We start from the raw sequence: 13,395 nt of genomic DNA, 5'->3' as shown, positions 1-13,395 counted from the left end.
AGCATCTCACTGCACACATACCCTTCTCCACACTCCCCATCTCACTGCACCCCCCTTCTCCACACTCCCCATCTCACTGCACCCCCACTTCTCCACACTCCCCATCTCACTGCACCCCCCTTCTCCACACTCCCCATCTCACTGCACCCCCACTTCTCCACACTCCCCATCTCACTGCACCTCCTTCTCCACACTCCCCATTGTCATGGGAGAGGGGGTTTGGCCCGGGATTAAAGGGGTTACATCCCATTTGGCCACCCCCTACTCTCACCTGGTAAGCAAGGGGTTAACTGGACTTTGGTCCAGTAATGTGTTTTTACTTTGCTTCAGCATCCTAATGTATATTCCCCTGTAAAAATGTATTGTTTCTGTTCCAGTGTTTGCACAAACACATACACTGGGATTGATGCGGGAGGGAAAGGGTTAAGGTTAACTTAGTGGTTATAGCTCTTTGTTCCATGTTCCCGCCTTTTCAGGCACAATTTTGCAGAGTCCCATAGGTCGTCATTGGGGCTCCATGTATTCCAATGGCAGAAGCAGCGGTTTTGGACCTGTTTCCAGCAACGACCAGCAGGTGGGTCCGAGAGGAGGAGCGGCGGTGTCCCATTGAAAGTCAATGGGGCCATTGACTTCAATGGGAATTCCTCGACGTCGGCCTCCAGGAACAGGTTGGCAGCCTTCCAAACCGCAAAACCGCAGAAGCGGATACAATGTATTTGAAAAGAGCTGTATCACTTGGGTCAAGTTCAATGACAATTTGCATGGGAATCTTAGGTTCTAGGGCTCCTGGGAATAAAATTCTTGTTGCCCCTAGTCCCTAGGAACCCCCACACACGACCCCCACCGGGTCCAGGAATGAGGGACCCCCGTAAAGGGTCGAGCGGAGAAAGAGAGTTGCGTCATTGACTTTAATGGCGGAGCGGAGGTCCCATTGAAGCCAATGGCGGCGTGCGCCCATGCATTGTCTATGGCGGTGCCGGCCATTGATTCCAATGGGGAAAAGCCGCGTGGCGTGAAAACGGCTAAGTCCGATTTGTTTGTTTTTGATTTTTGATTGTGTGTTTTGATGTGATATTTTGTGATTGATGATATTTGTTATTTTTTTTTGTGTGATTTTGTGAATCGATACTGACTTGATGACTTGTGGATGCTGAAAACGGCTAAGTCCGAATTGGTGAAAAGAGTAAGTCCATATCTCTGGTTCTGGAAGGATCAGAGGGCTGGGATTTGGGTGGCATGTAGCCAAGGTTCCGGCATGAATGCATGGCCATTGCCAGCCCTCTCCGAACAACCAGACGGAGTGTGGGCAATTGTAAAGATTTTTGGTTTTTCCATAGACTTCAGAACCACTCATGAAAGGGTAGAGTCCCTTCAAATTTCCTTGTGCTGCAGAGATTCACTCCAGGTATATGAAGTCCATTTAAATCAGCAACATGATAAGACCATAAGGGGTTAACACATATGATGAACAGCAAATGAGTCTACTGACTCTCCCCTAGTATGGGAGCAGCCTGGCAACATACAGAGGGTTGACCCAGTAGGTTAAGTAACCTGCTAGGGACCCCTCAAATGTATAAATAGTGCACTAAAAGTGGCTGTTCCCCTGGGGTTGATTTCAATGGGGAAAGAGTGAAAAGCAGATATTCATTTTTAAAGGGAAGAATCCAGTATTTTAAAAGTGTTTTAACCTGCATTTGTGTATCTCCGGTTCTGGGGGTCGCAGCGGGCTGAGATTTGGCCACAATGAAGATACAGTTCCGGCAACAAAAGCTGGCAAATATCAGCCCACTGGACCGAACGGAACCGCTTATATGAATATATTAAACTGTGAATGGTATTTTGGGTCTGATCTGAGAATGCAGAGCCCATCTGTTATGCTAATAGGTCAGGAGGGCAGAAAAATGGTTAGCATAAGCCCTCTGATCAAAAGTTGACCACCCTGATTGTTTATACTAGGGCGGAAGAACAAAGGGACTGAGTGGTCTGTAAGTGTCATAATTCACACTTGCAGATAAGGGAGATTCTACTTCAAACGAATATGCTAGCTAGCTAGGCGCCCCAGGGTTGATAGATAGGCCTGAAATGGTATATAAACGAGGCTCAGTCTATGCCCATTGTCTTTGTGTCATTCTGAGATTGCAGTATGAACTGCTAATCAAGATTCGTGATTATTTCATCATTCCAACTTTAAGTAAGTGCATATTTTGTCTGTTATTTGTATATCTCGTGTGTTCACCTTTTTCAAGGAATAAATTATATTTTATCATATCTAGTCGTGTTCAGTTCAACCCAGATATTTTGGTGTATATTATATCTTAGCGGACATCCAGAGTGTGAAGGGAGCGATGTTTCAGGAACACCCCAAAAAGAAAAACACAACAATAGTGCAGCAAAATCACACAATTGTAGAGCAATAAAATCTTGGCTCAAGTAGATTGCCTACTTACAACAGGTAAGTGAAGAATCAGCGTTTAACGGGAAACAAGGTTGGAGGATATTCGGAAGCACTCTCACTCGGTTGTATTCATGTAAAACAGCAAGGAGAGACCATGGTGTGGACCAATAGACAAAAAATTATACAGATAAAAACATAAGAAATGTACTCACAATATGTACATCAATTGCGGACACATAAAGGTATCTTTTGAGGCAGTGTGGTTCACATCAGGAGAGGTGGTGGTCTGGCCGTTCAGTTTGGAACTCCCTCGGTCCGATCGCGGATCGCCGGTAGGACGGAGGGCAAAGCAGATGGTGGGACGGCACAGGAGACTTTACCTTTACCTCAGAATCAGGAGCAGCTGCATGCGGTGTACAAGCTCTACGCGTTTCGCTGATCTAAACGTCAGCTTCCTCATAAGTCATAAGTTACCGTGACACCCATCTCACTGCAACCCCCCCTTCTCCACACTCCCCATCTCACTGCACCCCCTTCTCCACACCCTGCACCCCCCCATCTCCACACTCCATGCACCCCCTTTTCCACACTCCCCATCTCACTGCCCCCCTTCTCCCCACTCCCCATCTCACTGCCCCCCTTCTCCACACTCCCCATCTCACTGCACACCCCCTTCTCCACACTCCCCATCTCACTGCGCTCCGCTTCTCCACACTCCCTGCACCCCCCTTCTCCACTCCTTGCATCCTCCCTTCTCCACTCCTTCTCACTGCACCTCCTTCTCCACACTCCCCATCTCACTGCACCCCCCTTCTCCACCCCCCCCATCTCACTGATGCCCTTCTCCATACTCCCCATCTCACTGCCGCCCCCCTATCTCCACACTCCCCTTCTCACTGCCCTCCCCTGCTCCACAATCCCCATCCCCTTCTCCACACTCCCGATCTGACTCCCCTCCTCCCCCCTTCTCCACACTCCCCATCTCACTGCCTCCCCTTCTCTACACTCTCCATTGTGACGTTAGGGGGTTACCAGGCTCTTCAATAAAAGGTCGAGCCCCTTTTGGTTACCTCTGCTCCGTGTATAAGGGTCCAAGAGCGCTTGGGCCCAGTTACATTACAAGTATGTTTTGTGTTTTTCCCTTTCCGGGCAGCAGTCACACAGGGATTTCTGGGGCCGGAGTTTTAAGGGGGATTTACGGAGAAAGTTGGGTCAGACTGTGCATATCAGGTCAGGGACCCGAGTTACCGGTTCCCCGATAAATGTACCCGCCAATTATGTCTGATTTTCAGATACATGTATACACATTGCCCCGACAATATCTTCCCTTAAAAACGTAACCGCGACTGACCACTAGGGTACCCCGCTTCAGCATAGCTCAGGAAGGTGAATGAGGCACAAGGAAGAACAGGTATCCCTGTAGCATAGGGAATCCCTAGGTTAAGGGGGTACCCCAGTTAGTGCTAAGGTGTCCCAGAACCTGTATTGAGTTTGTGGGTGCTCCAACCAAATATGAGGTACCCCAAAATGTATGCTGTAATAGAGTATGACTTTTTTTACATTTAGCATAAGGCCGGGGCCATGGCGCCTTCGCCCACGCTGAGGCGTACGGGTGCTTTCCCTGGCCATGGTGCCTTTGCCCACGCTGAGGCGTACGGGTGCTTTCCCTGGCCATGGTGCCTTCGCCCACGCTGAGGCGTACGGGTGCTTTCCCTGGCCATGGCGCCTTCGCCCACGCTGAGGCGTACGGGTGCTTTCCCTGGCCATGGTGCCTTCGCCCACGCTGAGGCGTACGGGTGCTTTCCCTGGCCATGGTTGAGGGGGGCGTAATGGAGCTGGTTCGCCTTCATTGGGCGAACCCCTCACGTTACAAGTGTGTCACACCAATAAATCAGATTTCTTGCACTATGCGTCCCTCCTCCTGCCTCCGCCCGCGTGTGCCCGCATGGTCTATGGGCGCGATCACTGCCTTTAGGCAGTCTGATCGCGCCCTGTGTGGACGCCTCTGCGCGGTCTCCCCCACTATGGACGTAGCCTAAGGCTCTATGCAGTTAGCCTGGGCATATGTTTAAGGTGCCAGCTAGTCTGCCTAGAATCCGTAGATGAAGGAGGTAGCGGGATGTTGAGAGGTGTCGGGGTGCTAAGTGGATGGGGCAGGGCGGAGTACTGGGTCCGGAGAACAGAGACCTCCTGCGGGAACGACCCTCTGGTCTGCCCAGCGGGAGGCAATGGGTTCGCTAAGGAAAAGATGGCAATCGTAGGTGCTTTTCCTACTCACAAACAGCCAGCGATATAAAGCATTGAGAGGGGATGCATCCAGACTCCACAAGCCTATCTCCGGAACCTCCAGGTATGGCTGTGGGGTCTGCCTCGGCGTAAGGGACGTTTAGCAGCAAGTGACATCAGTAAGGGACTCTTCCGGGCTTGTGCACAGTCTGGTTCCTCCCTTCACTATCTCCTTACCGCAGCTCTCGCTTCCGCGCATGCGCACCAGTCGCAGTGCTTTCTTAGAGCCGAGTGGAGCTAATCCTTCTCAACTACCGTGGCCTGGTTCTCTCTGATCCTGTTTTGTTTTTGCAAAATACCTCTTTAGAGTAAGTCTCCTTATATACTTCTGGGCATCAATAAAAACCTCAGCTATTGTTTTCAATAGCGCTGCTGTTAAATAAGGTGTGCCAGCAGTAACGCACCATGTAGCATTATCTGAAGCGATAACATAAGTTACATCCAAGCTTTGGAGTTACTCTGAGAACTTTTGTGAAGAACATGTTCACGTAACTTCCCTAGTGAGAACAATCTTGGGCCATTACTATAGGCGCTAACTATACAGGGCATGTTTCTTAACTGAAATAATAAACAGGGACAAGACACTCATAATATACATAACTGTAAACTTAAACATATTTACAGGACTCCCAGTGAGACCCTCTGCCAGAACTCCGAGGAACCTGTTTCTAGAATATTGGATGGAGCTATATATACCCTTCTCTCTCCCTAAGGTGGCATCACTGGTCACACCAGACACAAGGGTGGGGCAATCCCTTCTGCATGGTCATCCTACATCACATGAGGTAGAGGGTCAATACCAGAGTGATCCCACACACTTAATCCCTTACACTAGTAGTCCCCAGAAAGTCCACAGACATGTCTGTGTGTGTCTTGAACAATCTATGTATCAATCAATCACTGCGTCTGTGTATCAATCAATGTATCAATCTGTATTGATCAATCTGTGTGTCTGTGTATCTGTATCGATCAATCTGTGTGTCTGTGTAGTGAACGATCTATCAATCTGTTTATCTGTGTATCGATCAATGTGTGTGTCTGTGTATCGATCAATGTGTGTGTGTATCAATCAGTGTGTCTGTGAAGCGGTCAATCTGTGCGTCGATCGATCTGTGTAGCGATCAATCTGTCTGTGTATCGAACGATCTATCAATCTGTGTGTCTGTCGATCGATCAATCAATCTGTGTCTATGTATCGATCGAGCAGTCTGTGCATCGATCGATCTATCAATCGGTGTGTGTCGCGTATCTATCAGCATCATTCATTTCCAAAATCTGCAGCTATAAAAATGACGTATGATTTTGCTGTAAGTTGGGACATGGGCAGGATAAATAAGTCTTCTGACCAATTCTGTGGGATCTAATTACTAAAAAGTCTCCTGGCTGCAAAGCCACATTCATCAAAGAAAAGGAATCCCAATAAAAGCAAATGGTACACGGATACATCTGGTGCAAATAACTGCCTTAGTTTCTTAGATTTTCTATACAGCATTAAGAATAATAATGAAAAGCCCCAGAACTAAAGAAACGTTCCTTCCCTGTGACCAGGAACCCGGGTATATCTGTGAGAAGAGCGTTCGTAACCTCCATGGCAGGGAGAATGGAACGCGTGGGGGACAATTTGCAAATCCAGCTCTTAACGTGATTCATGGAGATGACACAGAGACATTATCTAGCGATATAATTAACACTTGTTCTCCTTCCTCTCATCACTCTGACAGTGAACGTCTGACAAATTGCGCCATTATGTGGCACTACAATAGAATTGCATTGTGCGTAAGATATTTGATGGTGAAGACACCACAGTCTGGGTGTATCAAATCCTCCCTTTGTTGCTTGTATGATATAGTAGCTGATATACCCGGGGCAAAGGGCAGGGAGGGGCAAAGGGCAGGGAGGGGCAAAGGGCAGGGAGGGGCGGGGGGGCTAAGGACAGGGAGGGGCAAGAGGGCAGGGAGGGGCAGGGGGGGCAAGAGGGCAGGGGGGCAAGAGGGCAGGGGGGGCAAAAGGGCAGGGGGGGCAAGAGGGCAGGGGGGGCAAGAGGGCAGGGAGGGCAGGGAGGGCAGGGAGGGAGGGGGGCAAGAGGGCAGGGAGGGAGGGGGGCAAAGGGCAGGGGGGGCAAAGGGCAGGGGGGGGAAAAGGGGCAAGGAGGGGCAGGGGGGGCAAGAGGGCAGGGGGGGCAAGAGGGCAGGGGGGGGCAAGAGGGCAGGGGGGGCAAGAGGGCAGGGAGGGAGGGGGGCAAGAGGGCAGGGAGGGGGGCAAGAGGCCAAAGGGCAGAGGGGCAAAGGGCAGGGGGAGGGAGGGCAGGGGGGAAAAGGGCAGGGGCAAAGGGCAGGGGGGAAAAGGGCAGGGGGAGGGAGGGCAGGGCGGGCAAAGGGCAGGGGGAGGGAGGGCAGGGGGCAAAGGGCAGGGGGAGGGTGCGCAGGGGGAAAAGGGCAGGGGGAGGGAGGGCAAGGGGCAAAGGGCAGGGGGAGGGAGGGCAGGGAGCAAAGGTCATGGGGAGGGAGGGCAGGGGGCAAAGGGCATTGTGAGGGAGGGCAGGGGGCAAAGGGCATTGTGAGGGAGGGCAGGGGGAGCAAAGGGCATTGTGTGGGAGGGCAGGGGGGGCAAAGGGCATTGGGAGGGAGGGAAGGTGGGGCAAAGGGCATTGGGAGGGAGAGCAGGGGGGGGCAAAGGACAGGGGGAGGGAGGGTAGGGGGGGGCAAAGGGCAGGGGGAGGGAGGGTAGGGGGGGAAAAGGGCAGGGGGGGTGAGTCTTGGACGCGTAAAATAACCCATTCACCTGCGTTTCCTCACCTTGCACACGGCCGCGCTCCTGTTCCTACTGGTACCGGCCGCCCTCCTCCTCCACCTCGGGCTCCTCCGCGGAGAGGCTGAGGCGCTCCGGTGAGGAGGTGCTGTGCCTCCCGCGGGGAGAGGCGGAGAGAGCCGTAGGAGAGGCGGAGACAGCCGGAGGAGCGGCCTGTGTGAGGGGAGAGACGCGTGCTCTGTGTGTGGGGGGGGGGTGAGCGGGGGGGGGGGGGGGTAGTGAGCAGGGGGGGTGAGCGGGGGGGGGGTGATGAGCGGGGGGGGTGAGCGCCAGGTGACGGAGTGGCCTATGGGTGGTGAGAGCCGTGGGGAGGTGAGAGTCCCCCACTGTGTCCCGGGCGCTCGCTCCCCCGCTGACTGTAGCGGCGCCGGGGGGGGAGGAAAAAGCACGGGAAAGCGGGAGACCCGGGGAGAGGAGGAGGTGCGCGTGGGTCCCGATGAGAGCCGCGGTGTGTGTGTGTGGTCACTCCGCCTCAGGCCAATGAGAGGTGTGGGGGGCGGGCGGGCCAAGGGAGCAATCTCATTAGCCTGGCCCAAGGTCCAATCTGATTGCCGCTAGGGACACAGGGAGGGACACAGGGAGACACATAGAGACAGACAGGCAACGACACATAGGACACTTTGAGAAATATATAGTAGAGATGTAGCAGGGCTGTGTTGTGCTTGTGTGGGGTGATGTGCCATTGTATGGCGTGATATGGTGGGCCATACCGCTGTGGCGTGAAGTGCCGGTGGTGTGATGTGCCATTTGGTGTAATGTGCCGGTGGGTGTGATGTGGTGGTGTGCCAGTGTGACGTGATGATGTACCGGTGTGGCATGATGTTGTGTGGTGGTGGGTGTGATGTGCCGGTGTGGCGTTATGTAGTGTGCTGGTGTGATGTGGTGTTCCGGTGGGCGTGATGTGGTGTGCTGGTGGGTGTCATGTGCTGGTGTGGTGTGATGTGGTGTTATATAATGTGCTGTCATGTGGTAGGCTGGTGGATGTGGTGTTATATAATGTGCTGTCATGTGGTAGGCTGGTGGATGTGGTGTGCTGGTGGGTGTGGTGTGTAGGGTTGCCAGGTGTCTGGAATGAAACCGGACTGTCCTGTGTTTGGACACTGTCCAGTAAATAATTGGAGATATCTCCCTAGACACAGTGATCTGACCGGCATTCGGGGGCCGCTGGATTTCCCTGTGCAGGGAGAGAGCAGGTGGATGTGATGTGCTGGGGGATGTGATGTGATGTGCTGGGGGATGTGCTGTGCTGGGGTATGTGATGTGCTGGGGGATGTGATGTGATGTGCTGGGGGATGTGATGTGCTGGGGTATGTGATGTGCTGGGGGATGCGATGTGCTGTGCTGGTGGATGCGATGTGATGTGCTGGGGGATGTGATGTGATGTGCTGGGGGATGTGCTGTGCTGGGGATGCGATGTGATGTGCTGGTGGATGTGCTGTGCTGGGGATGTGATGTGCTGGGGGATGTGATGTGCTGGTGGATGTGATGTGCTGGTGGATGTGATGTGCTGGGGGATGTGATGTGCTGGGGGATGTGATGTGATGTGCTGGGGGATGTGATGTGATGTGCTGGGGGATGTGATGTGATGTGCTGGGGGATGTGATGTGATGTGCTGGGGGATGTGATGTGATGTGCTGGGGGATGTGATGTGCTGGGGGATGTGATGTGCTGGGGGATGTGATGTGCTGGGGGATGTGATGTGCTGGGGGATGTGATGTGATGTGCTGGTGGATGTGATGTGCTGGTGGATGTGATGTGCTGGGGGATGTGATGTGCTGGTGGATGTGATGTGCTGGTGGATGTGATGTGCTGGTGGATGTGATGTGCTGGTGGATGTGATGTGCTGGGGGATGTGATGTGCTGGGGGATGTGATGTGCTGGGGGATGTGATGTGATGTGCTGGTGGATGTGATGTGCTGGGGGATGTGATGTGCTGGTGGATGTGATGTGATGTGCTGGGGGATGTGATGTGCTGGGGGATGTGATGTGATGTGCTGGTGGATGTGATGTGCTGGTGGATGTGATGTGCTGGGGGATGTGATGTGCTGGGGGATGTGATGTGCTGGTGGATGTGATGTGCTGGTGGATGTGATGTGATGTGCTGGGGGATGTGATATGCTGGGGATGTGATGTGCTGGTGGATGTGATGTGCTGGGGGATGTGATGTGATGTGCTGGGGGATGTGATGTGCTGGGGTATGTGATGTGCTGGGGGATGCGATGTGCTGTGCTGGTGGATGCGATGTGATGTGCTGGGGGATGTGATGTGATGTGCTGGTGGATGTGCTGTGCTGGGGATGCGATGTGATGTGCTGGGGGATGTGATGTGATGTGCTGGTGGATGTGCTGTGCTGGGGATGTGATGTGCTGGGGGATGTGATGTGCTGGTGGATGTGATGTGCTGGTGGATGTGATGTGCTGGGGGATGTGATGTGCTGGGGGATGTGATGTGCTGGGGGATGTGATGTGCTGGGGGATGTGATGTGCTGGGGGATGTGATGTGCTGGGGGATGTGATGTGATGTGCTGGTGGATGTGATGTGCTGGTGGATGTGATGTGCTGGGGGATGTGATGTGCTGGTGGATGTGATGTGCTGGTGGATGTGATGTGCTGGTGGATGTGATGTGCTGGGGGATGTGATGTGCTGGTGCATGTGATGTGCTGGGGGATGTGATGTGATGTGCTGGGGGATGTGATGTGCTGGGGGATGTGATGTGATGTGCTGGTGCATGTGATGTGCTGGTGGATGTGATGTGATGTGCTGGGGGATGTGATGTGCTGGGGATGTGATGTGCTGGTGGATGTGATGTGCTGGGGGATGTGATGTGATGTGCTGGGGGATGTGATGTGCTGGGGTATGTGATGTGCTGGGGGATGCGATGTGCTGTGCTGGTGGATGCGATGTGATGTGCTGGGGGATGTGATGTGATGTGCTGGTGGATGTGCTGTGCTGGGGATGCGATGTGATGTGCTGGGGGATGTGATGTGATGTGCTGGTGGATGTGCTGTGCTGGGGATGTGATGTGCTGGGGGATGTGATGTGCTGGTGGATGTGATGTGCTGGTGGATGTGATGTGCTGGGGGATGTGATGTGCTGGGGGATGTGATGTGCTGGGGGATGTGATGTGCTGGGGGATGTGATGTGCTGGGGGATGTGATGTGCTGGGGGATGTGATGTGATGTGCTGGTGGATGTGATGTGCTGGTGGATGTGATGTGCTGGGGGATGTGATGTGCTGGTGGATGTGATGTGCTGGTGGATGTGATGTGCTGGTGGATGTGATGTGCTGGGGGATGTGATGTGCTGGGGGATGTGATGTGCTGGGGGATGTGATGTGATGTGCTGGTGGATGTGATGTGCTGGGGGATGTGATGTGCTGGTGCATGTGATGTGCTGGTGGATGTGATGTGATGTGCTGGGGGATGTGATGTGCTGGGGATGTGATGTGCTGGTGGATGTGATGTGCTGGGGGATGTGATGTGATGTGCTGGGGGATGTGATGTGCTGGGGGATGTGATGTGCTGGTGCATGTGATGTGCTGGGGGATGTGATGTGATGTGCTGGTGGATGTGATGTGCTGGTGGATGTGATGTGCTGGTGGATGTGATGTGCTGGGGGATGTGATGTGCTGGGGGATGTGATGTGCTGGGGGATGTGATGTGCTGGGGGATGTGATGTGCTGGGGGATGTGATGTGCTGGGGGATGTGATGTGCTGGTGCATGTGATGTGCTGGTGGATGTGATGTGATGTGCTGGGGGATGTGATGTGCTGGGGATGTGATGTGCTGGTGGATGTGATGTGCTGGTGGATGTGATGTGATGTGCTGGGGGATGTGATGTGCTGGGGGATGTGATGTGATGTGCTGGTGGATGTGATGTGCTGGTGAATGTGATGTGCTGGTGAATGTGATGTGCTGGGGGATGTGATGTGATGTGCTGGGGGATGTGATGTGCTGGGGGATGTGATGTGATGTGCTGGGGGATGTGATGTGCTGGGGGATGTGATGTGATGTGCTGGGGGATGTGATGTGATGTGCTGGGGGATGTGATGTGATGTGCTGGGGGATGTGATGTGATGTGCTGGGGGATGTGATGTGCTGGGGGATGTGATGTGCTGGGGGATGTGATGTGATGTACTGGTGGATGTGATGTGCTGGGGGATGTGATGTGATGTGCTGGGGGATGTGATGTGCTGGGGGATGTGATGTGATGTGCTGGGGGATGTGATGTGCTGGGGGATGTGATGTGCTGGTGGATGTGATGTGATGTACTGGGGGATGTGATGTGATGTACTGGGGGATGAGCTGTGCTGGTGGATGTGATGTGATGTGCTGGGGGATGTGATGTGCTGGGGGATGTGATGTGCTGGGGGATGTGATGTGCTGGGGGATGTGATGTGATGTACTGGTGGATGTGATGTGCTGGGGGATGTGATGTGCTGGGGGATGTGATGTGCTGGGGGATGTGATGTGCTGGGGGATGTGATGTGCTGGGGGATGTGATGTGATGTGCTGGTGGATGTGATGTGATGTACTGGGGGATGTGATGTGATGTACTGGGGGATGAGCTGTGCTGGTGGATGTGATGTGATGGGCTGGGGGATGTGATGTGCTGGTGGATGTGATGTGATGTGCTGGGGGATGTGATGTGCTGGTGGATGTGATGTGATGTGCTGGGGGATGTGATGTGCTAGGGGATGTGATGTGCTGGGGTATGTGATGTGCTGGGGGATGCGATGTGCTGTGCTGGTGGATGCGATGTGATGTGCTGGGGGATGTGATGTGATGTGCTGGTGGATGTGCTGTGCTGGGGATGTGATGTGATGTGCTGGGGTATGTGATGTGATGTGCTGGTGGACGTGATGTGCTGGGGGATGTGATGTGCTGGTGGATGTGATGTGATGTGCTGGTGGATGTGATGTGCTGGGGGATGTGATGTGCTGGTGGATGTGATGTGCTGGGGGATGTGATGTGCTGGTGGATGTGATGTGCAGGTGGATGTGATGTGCTGGGGGATGTGATGTGCTGGTGGATGTGATGTGCTGGGGGATGTGATGTGCTGGTGGATGTGATGTGCTGGGGGATGTGATGTGCTGGGGGATGTGATGTGCTGGTTGATGTGATGTGCTGGTGGATGTGATGTGCTGGGGGATGTGATGTGCTGGGGGATGTGATGTGCTGGTGGGTGTGATGTGATGTGCTGGTGGATGTGATGTGCTGGGGGATGTGATGTGCTGGTGGGTGTGATGTGCTGTGCTGGTGGATGTGATGTGCTGGGGGATGTGATGTGCTGGTGGGTGTGATGTGCTGTGCTGGGGGATGTGATGTGCTGGTGGATGTGATGTGCTGGGGGATGTGATGTGATGTGCTGGTGGATGTGATGTGCTGGTGGATGTGATGTGCTGGGGGATGTGATGTGCTGGGGGATGTGATGTGCTGGTGCATGTGATGTGCTGGGGGATGTGATGTGCTGGTGGATGTGATGTGCTGGTGGATGTGATGTGCTGGTGGATGTGATGTGCTGGGGGATGTGATGTGATGTGCTGGGGGATGTGATGTGATGTGCTGGGGGATGTGATGTGATGTGCTGGGGGATGTGATGTGCTGGGGGATGTGATGTGCTGGTGGATGTGATGTGCTGGGGGATGTGATGTGCTGGTGGATGTGATGTGCTGGGGGATGTGATGTGCTGGGGGATGTGCTGTGCTGGGGGATGTGATGTGATGTGCTGGGGGATGTGATGTGCTGGGGGATGTGCTGTGCTGGTGGATGTGATGTGCTGGGGGATGTGATGTGATGGGGGATGTGATGTGCTGGTGGATGTGATGTGATGTGCTGGGGGATGTGATGTGATGGGGGATGTGATGTGTTGGTGGATGTGATGTGCTGGGGGATGTGATGTGCTGGT

This window comes from Ascaphus truei, chromosome 9 (assembly GCF_040206685.1).
Source record: "Ascaphus truei isolate aAscTru1 chromosome 9, aAscTru1.hap1, whole genome shotgun sequence".
Taxonomy (NCBI): domain Eukaryota; kingdom Metazoa; phylum Chordata; class Amphibia; order Anura; family Ascaphidae; genus Ascaphus; species Ascaphus truei.
This window is presented reverse-complemented; position numbering follows the sequence as displayed.